The sequence below is a fragment of the Anolis sagrei genome, chromosome Y (genome assembly GCF_037176765.1).
Source record: "Anolis sagrei isolate rAnoSag1 chromosome Y, rAnoSag1.mat, whole genome shotgun sequence".
Classification (NCBI taxonomy): Eukaryota; Metazoa; Chordata; class Lepidosauria; order Squamata; family Dactyloidae; genus Anolis; species Anolis sagrei.
The window spans coordinates 66816438-66825489 of record NC_090035.1 but is presented as its reverse complement, the minus strand read 5'-3'; positions in this window follow the sequence as shown (position 1 = coordinate 66825489).

Sequence of the window (9052 nt, the reverse complement as noted above, 5' to 3'; positions counted from 1 at the left end):
TTCCAATGAATCAGTTGGGCCAAATAGTTGTCCCTCTGTTTGTAGTCCGTCTGTGCGATTTTTCTGCAGCAGCTGAGGATATGATCAATGGTTTCATCAGCTTCCTTGCACAGTCTGCATTTTAGTTCATCAGCTGATTGCATTTGTTCTGATGCCTGTTATTGTTGTCATTATTATTATTATTATTATTATTATTATTATTATTATTATTTCAAAGACTGGATGAGTATCTGTTGGGGGTGGGTTGACTGTGCTTTTCCTGCCTGGCAGAAGGGGATTTGACTGGGTCTTCCAGTTAAATACCACTGTTAAATTTCTGATGGTTAAAATCTTTCTGAAACTTGGAGGGAATTACGCGCTGGGAATGTTGTATCATTGAAAATAGTATTTATTTATTGTGTCAGAAGTGAATTGATGGTACAGTTGTAATGTATTTAAAAACACAAACAAAGTTAAAAGTTAGCATTATACTAAATGTCCTTTGACCAGTAGCTGGCCACTTAGAGTGCCTCTGCTTTTGCTATAAGGTGTTCCTCCATGTGGTGGGGCTCAGACTGAAATGTAATAGGTGGTCTGTAGTTTGCTCTTCTCCACACACGCATATTGTGGACTCCACTTTTTTAGCTCCATTTCTTAAGGTTAGCTCTGCATCTTGTAGTATAAGAGAGTAGTCTTCCAAGCACCTTCCAAGGTCATCCAGTCTTCTGTGTGCCCAGGAGAGTCTCCCATTCGGTATCAGTCATGGTTTGAGGTTCCAGGGTTTAGCCTGCCACTTTTGGACTCTTGCTTCCGGCGAGTATTTCTGTAGATCTTAGAAAGCTATTTCTTGATTTAAGATGTTGGCATGCTGGCTGATATCCAGACATGAGATGGGCCAGAGATGTCACTGCCTTGGTCCTTTCATTATTGGCTGCTACTTCCCGGCAGATGTCAGGTGGTGCAATACTGGTTAAACAGTATAATTTCTCCAGTGGCTAAACAGTATAATTTGGGGTGTAGGCATCCTGTGATAATGTGGCTGTCTCATTAAGAACCACAGTAGAAGAGAGTTGCAGCATTGAAAATAGTAATTCAAGGACATAGCTCTTGTAGTTTAAAAACTGTTCATAAAAACTTTTTTAAATTCCCAAAAATCAGTGGATGTGTGAAATGTTCTGAGACTTAGGGGGGAGGGTAACAGTGGTAAATGTGTTCCACCATTTTAGCAAGTTTCATCTTGATAGCTCTAAAAATGAGGGGGGGGGGCTCAGAAACTTCCTCACTTGCACAATTACATAATGAAATTTTTGATAAATGGTTATAGTTATTATACAGACCCCTTACGATATTTTAGAAACATTTTAGAAATGACCCCCCCCCCCCCCAATTTAGTAATAAGTATTGAAACATTGCATAGCTCAAATAGTGACCACGTGCAATGGAAAAGCTATTCTTTACATGCTCAAAGGCCTACAATTCCCATCAGTAGAACCTATGTTGGGGCATAATGACATATGTAGTCTATACCAGGAGTCACTATTACCCTCCTGTGGTCTCCAAGCTTCACTGAAGATTGGATACTTGAATTACAGTTCTCATGTAGCTAGGGAATTTTGGGAGGTACAATCCCAAAGTATGAATTTCCCATGTGCTGGGCTTTTCCCTGTAATTTCTGCAGATCTAGTTGTCAAAAGGCAAAAGAGGAAGGCTGGATCAGCTACTTGCTTTCATTTGTTTTCAACTCTATATTTCATCTATGGAGGACAAAAGTGGGGAGGGGGATAAGAGCTAGAGCTAAAGTATCGTTACATGATTATTATTTTCTCATTTTTCAAATTTTCCATTGAATTTAATTTTCATAATAATACTGTACAAGCCAACATTTTCTGAGCTGTTGGAGAAAGCAGGGAAAAGGCATCATTATGATATTCATATGCCATATTCCACTGTGTTTACATTTTTCAAAAGAGCATTTGCTGTGTTGTTCCCATCGCTGTGGCATCATGATCAACAAGGGAATCAGGCAGGCATCTGTTCTTAGGCAAATGGATTGGTGCCTTTGGCTCGCACACTTAGAAAAAAGTTTCAGTTTAGCTTCAATCCTATGCACTGTTATCAGGCAGTAATAAGAGCTGCATAGAAGGCAGCAGCTACACAGAAACATGAAGCGATCTGTATCCACCTTCTCATTCATAACTGTATTTTGGTGGGGAAGGGAACAAAATGGCCAAATGGCCAAACCTGTGCTGAAATCGGAGGACAAAATTATTGTTCATGTGACGAGACTATGGAATCCTGGGGAAGGGACGGAGCAGTAAATCTACTCTGAGATTTTGGAGGGAGCTAACCAGGGTGCTAATCTGTAATTAGATAGGATTCATCACATTGGAGAGCGTTTAGAATCATAGAATCCTAGAGTTGGAAGAGACCTCATGGGCCATCCAGTCCAACTTCCTCCCAAGAAGCAGGGAAATCACATTCAAAGCACCCCCGACAGATGGCCATCCAGCCTCTGCTTAAAAGCATCCAAAGAAGGAGCCTCCACCACACTCTGGGGCAGAGAACAGCTCTCACAGTTAGGAAGTTCTTCCTCATGTTCAGAAGGAATTTCCTTTCCTGCATTTTGAAGCCATTGTTCCACATTCTAGTCTCCAAGACAGCAGAAAACAAGCTTGCTCCCTCCTCCCTGTGACTTCTCCTTGCAAATTTATGCATGGCCCTCATAATGATTCCTCTCAGCCTTTTCTTCTGCAGCTTAAACATCCCCAGTTCTTTAAGCCGCTCCTCATAGGGCTTGCTCTCCAGACATCATTGAAACTAAACTGTGGGCCAAATTGACTAATGCCAATACAACATACGCCAACACCACTGTCCAGAGATATGTCATGCAAGGGATAGTAGTAGTAGTAGTAATGGTAGTAATACAACAGCCATCAGAGTGATCTTGCCCGCCATGGACTCATGTTGTTGTGTTTCAAATAACAACAACAACAACAACAATAATAATAATAATGAGATCATCTGGGGAGGCCCTGCTCTCAATGCTGCCTTTGTCTCAAGCATGGTTGGCGGGGACGAGAGACAGGGCCTTTTCAGTGGTGGCCCCTCAGCTATGGAATGCCCTCCTTAGGGAGATTAGATCAGCCCCCTCTTTTTTAATATTTCAGAAGAAAGTTAAGACTTGGCTTTTTGAGCAAGCGTTTGCAAATACAGCGTAACGGACATAGGAAAATGGACTGACTGGACACATGAAATTGGACAATTTTTTTAACAAGGAGGCTAGGATGACATATGTTTTTATATTATCTTAATTGTTTTACTGTATTTTTATGCTTTGATGTCTAACTGTAAACTGCCCTGAGTCGCCTATAGGCTGAGAGGGGAGGTATATAAATATAGCAAAGAAAGAAAAAAAGAAAGAAAGAAAGAAAGAAAGAAAGAAAGAAAGAAAGAAAGTGGGGGTTTTTGGCAGCCACACTTTTGAGGTTCTGATTTGTAATAGCATTTCATAACTGTGTGGTTTTCTGGCATTGTATATTTCTGCCACTTCTGTGATTGGTCATTTGTATTTGGATTTTGTAGACTACTTGTTGATGGATGTCTAGAATCAGCAGCATCCACTGTGGTTCTTTTTTTTTTAAAATATTTTTTATTATAATCAAATTTTAACACAATAACATAAAATTTGACTTTTAGGGAAAATTAAGGAGTAGAAGGTAGGTAGCCCCATATTCCCGAAAAGTGTGTGTGTGTGTGTGTGTGTGTATTAACAGTAATAATAGTAATAATAATAAAATATATACATAGACAACCTAACAGAGAAACAGACAAACAGCCAAAAAAAATGCCCAAAAAGCCTAATTTCTACATCCCATGAGTATGGGTAGGGAAAGGAGAAGGAAGAACAAAGAAAAGGGATGGGGGGGAATTTGTTGACCTCCCCCTTCTTTATCTTGGTTTACTTTTTAAAAGTGACAGACTGGATGCTCTTTAAAGACTATATGAAAAAAATTAAAAAATAAACTGTTGATATAGGGAAAAAAGGACATTATGAATCAGGATTTCAATTCAGAAGTAAATAAGAAGAGGGCAAGCAATGAAATCAGAGAAAGAAAGAAAAAGAGCTATAAGTAAATCACGTAAACCACTGTGGTCCTATTTATCCTGGGCATTGACCAAGCCACTATAGACCTTACGTTGGTTTGTTTCTCCATAGTTCTAATCAGTTAGGTGCTCTTAGTTCCACTACTTGACTGAGACCTCTCTGACTTGGTTGGACCTGCTAGTAGTTATACTACCACCAGCACAGCTCTCACAATCCTTGAGCAGTTAAGCCCCCCACTACCACCATGACAAGGTGGCATCCCTCGGGGGGGGGGGGGGTTGAAAATCATCTGATGGCCCAAAATGCAGACTGTGCAAGGAGGCTGATGAAACTATTGATCATATCATCAGCTGCTGTAAGAAAATCACACAGATGGACTACAAACAGAGGCACAACTCTGTGGCCCAAATGATTCATTGGAACTTATGTCACCAGTACCACCTGTCAGTAGTAAAGAACTGGTGGGATCATGGATCTGCAAAGGTAGTGGAAAATGAACACACAAAAATACTGTGGGACTTTTGAATCCAGACTGACAAAATTCTGGAACACAATGCGCCAGACATCACGAATGTGGAAAAGAAAAAAGTTTGGATGATTGATGTCACCATACCAAGTGACAGCCGAACTGATGAAAAACAACAGGAAAAAACTCAACCATTATCAAGACCTCAAAATCAAACTGCAAAGGCTCTAGCATAAACTAGTACAGGTGGTCCCTACGGTAATCATCACACTGGGTTCCGTGCCATAAGATCTCAGCCGGCATTTGAAAACAATAAACATTGACGAAATCACGATCTGTCAACTGCACCTTACTTGGATCTGCACACATCATTCGAAGATACATCAAATAGTCCTAACGCTTGGGAAGGGTTTGACTTGTGATTTTGTGATATGAAATCAAGCATATATATCTCGTTTGCTGTGGCATACTGTGGTTTTGTGTTTTCGTATCAGTAAAATAACAATAATGCTTTATTTACATTCCACTCTCTCTCCCCAAGGGGACTCAAGGGGGATCTCAATAGTCCCTATTTAGCTGATGGCTGGTTTGCTATAAAAGCTGAAGAACCTTGCTATGCATATGTATTTGGGTGTGGATTTGAACCCCTGCTCGGCCATGGAAACCTACTCTCTCAGCCCTAGGGTAAAGGTAAAGGTTTTCCCCTGACATGAAGTCCAGTCGCGTCCGACTCTGGAGTGTGGTGCTCATCTCCATTTTTAAGCCGAAGAGCTGGCGTTGTCCTTAGACACCTCCAAGGTCATGTGGCCAACATGACTGCATGGAGCACTGTTACCTTCCTGCCGGAGCAATACCTAGTGATCTACTCACATTTGACAGAAGCTGGGGCTGACAGCAGAAGCTCACACTGCTCCCCTGATTCGAACCTGTGACCTTTTGGTCAACAAGCTCAGCAGCTCAGTGCTTTAATCCACTGCACCTTCCTCTCAGCCCTAGAGGAAGGCAAATGCAAACCCCATCTGAATGAATTTGCTCTGAAAATCCTAAGATAGGTCTGCCTTAGACTCACCATAAGTCAGAAATAACTTGAAGGCATACAGCAACAAATGACAGGTATAGGGGAGTAGGGCTGTTAAGTTGGCTTCACTGCTTAAAGAGCAGCAAGGTATGAAATGGGCCTCTCAAATGCTATAGGTAGATAGGAGTCAATGAAGCCGAGAGAAGAGAGAGGGAGGCAGACGGACCCCCTCCCCATCTGCTCAGTCTCCCTCCTTGGGAATTGCTCATATTAATGATCTTCTCCCTATCCCAGAAGCTGAGTGGTTCATTGCTAATGGTGTAAAGAGGAGCAATTAAACCCCTGGTAATTAGCATCCATCACTGGCTCACCAACATCAGCATTTTATTTTGTTCTATTATTCTCCTGGAAGTGTGAGCGCATCCTCAAATGAGAAGGAACAGGGTTCACTAGGGGGCGCCCTCATTACACCCATCCTTGACCTTCAGGACCTGCGGCTTCGCTCTAGTGGAGGGTGCTGATGAGGTGCCCCACTGCAGGGGGGAGGAAGGGAGGTTGCCTTTCCTTGTGCAAAGGGAGAGGGATGGCTGAATGGGAAAAGCTCACCGCCCGGCTGTGGCAGGAGAGGGAAATAGGAAGTGCATTTAACACCGTCCCACCCAAAAAAAAAAAATCCTATTTGGTGTCTTTCCTAGGAATATAGACATTTAGCAGACAAAACCATAGGGTATCTGTACAACAGAAATTCTGTATTTGGAAAACCAGGCAGAGCTGAAAGGCATATGTACAGATGGTTGATGGCTGGGAGTTTATTGAAGTTGTAGTCCAAGCAACCAAGTCCAGCCAAGTTCTGCCCATGCAGCATAGCAAAAGGGCAAACAGACTGTTCCTCCTTTCTGGTTACTAGTGCAAACTGTGATTTGCTCACCCCAGTTAAGCATATCTTTGGAAAGAGGTGTGATAAGTCAATTCCAGATTTTTAAAAACTATGTATTGTTTAGGGTATATGGAAAGGTGGTAGATAGATGGTACGGGAAGGGAGGAATATTGAGGATGGATATCTTACTGGGGATATTATACTTAAAACATAGGGCCTCTGTTATCTTGGAAACAGGAGCCCCCGGTGCCACAATGGGTTAAACCCTTGTGCCGGCAGGACTGAAGACCGACAGGTTGGAGGTTCAATCTATCAATCAAACAAATCATTTATTTCAGAAATAGACCAGCACAGGTTGGAGGTTCGAATCCAAGGAGAGTGTGGATGAGCTCCCTCTGTCAGCTACAGCTCCCCATGCAGGGACATGAGAAAAGCCTCCCATAAGGATGATAAAACATCCAAACCTCCAGGTGTCCCCTGGTCAACGTCTTTGCAGATGGCCAATTCTCTCACACCAGAAGCGACTTGCATTTTTTCAAGTTGCTCCTGACATCAAAAAAATAACCACTTGACTGCAATCCCTATTATTCTGTAGCATTGAGCCATGGCAGTTAAAGTTGTGTCAAACTCCATTAATTAATTACACTTTTTCTATTCCTACCTCATCCAAGGTTTTATCATTTTATCTCGTCCATTTGGCCTGCCCATTGTGTTCAATTTTATATTATGTCAATTTGCTTTATTTATTTTATTTTGCTACTGTATATATTTTATTCTGATGTAATTTTGGTTGTCTGCATTTTGTATTTTATTTTGCTATATTGTATCTTTGGTCTTGGCCTCATGTTAGCTGCCCCAAGCCCCCTTCGGGGAGATGGTGGTGGGGTATTAACAAACATTATTATTATTATTATTATTATTATTATTATTATTATTATTTCTACAGTATAAATGCAACATGTAAAAGTGTTGGGAGGGTATGCCTTTGGAAGGTTGCACGGACATGAGAGAAGCCTCCCACAAGGATGGTAAACATGAAAGAACATCCAGGTATCCCCTGAAAAAGGAGGAGGAGGAGGAGGAGGAGGAGGAGGAGGAGGAGGTGGAGGAGGAGGAGAAGGAGAAGGAGAAGAGGAGGAGGAGGAGGAGGAGGAGGAGGAGGAGGAGGAGGAGGAACTTTATTTTTCTACCCCACCTCCATCTCCCCGAGGGGACTCGAGGCTGCTTGCATGGGGCCAAGCCCAAGGCAACATACAATTAAAAGCAGAAATAATATATAAAATAGCATAAAACAGCATACAAAATAATAAACAAACCTCATAAGCAACAGCAGACTCATTTTGGGGGGGGGGCAATATGCGAAACGAGTTAAAGGATAGGCTGGTCAATAAGGTGGATAGAACTTATAGTAGCACAGGAATAGAGCAATGAAACAGGATCATTTCAGCTTTACTTAAAAATGTAGTAATCAAATATAGGAATTTGAATTCAGGTCATAGTTAGAGACCATCTGGCCAATGTCTTTGCAGACAGCCAATTCTCTCATGCCAGAAATGACTTGCAGTTTCTCAAGTCACTCCTGACACAAAAAAAATATCTTGGAACCTATTCTCCTTTTGCCCAGTGCAAGGTGGGAGGTTGCATCTTTTCTCTTAACCTTAGGTGCTGTGCTCTCAGGGGTAGTGTTTTTAAAAATTATTGTTACTGCTGTCCCTTGATATTACAATTAACATGACAAGACAAGCAAGGACAATGTGTGACTCTAGATACTAGTGGACTGCATTTAACTCCCCATTCTCAACTAGTGGCAAAGCAGGCTAAGGGTGATGGGAGTCACAATCTTACATCAGCTGGCTTCTTTCATGTTACCATGTCTACAGCTGATTGAACCTGGACATTTGTCATTTAGTTAGGCGCTTGAGCTTTTTTGTGAATAATTGTAAAAACTAGGCCAAACATAATATGGAGCCATGGAAATGAATGTGGTATCAAAGGGCTGGTATGAAAGAGACCAGAGGTCCATGAAGTTTATTTAACAGGTAAGGTAGAGGAGATATGGAAAGATGATATTACTTCCAATAGATATTGTAAATAGGGCTCAGGAACATCTTTATTCTCCGATGATGATGGTAAAGGTAAAAGTTTTCCCTGACATTAAGTCCAGTCATGTCCGACTCTGGGGGTTGGTGCTCATCTCCATTTCTAAACCTGCATTGTCTGTAGACACTTCCAAGGTCAAATGGCTGGCATGACTGCATGGAGTGTTGTTACCTTCTCACTGAATGGTACCTATTGATTTACTCACATTTGCATGTTTTCGAACTGCTAGGTTGGTGGAAGCCGGGGCTAACAGTGGGAGCTCACCCTGCTCCCCAGATTCGAACTGGTGACCTTTCAGTCAGCAAAAATAATACACTTTATTTATATTCTGCTTTATCTCCTGGAGGGACTCAAAGCGTATTACAATACACATATGAGGCAAACGTTCAATACCTTTTTACACAACAGTGAACAACATAAAGCAGAGACAAAGAAAATTGCCTTCCCCTTTTGTCCATCTCTGGCATCTGGAGGTGGTGCTCAACTCCAGAGGTGCTCTTGTTCCAT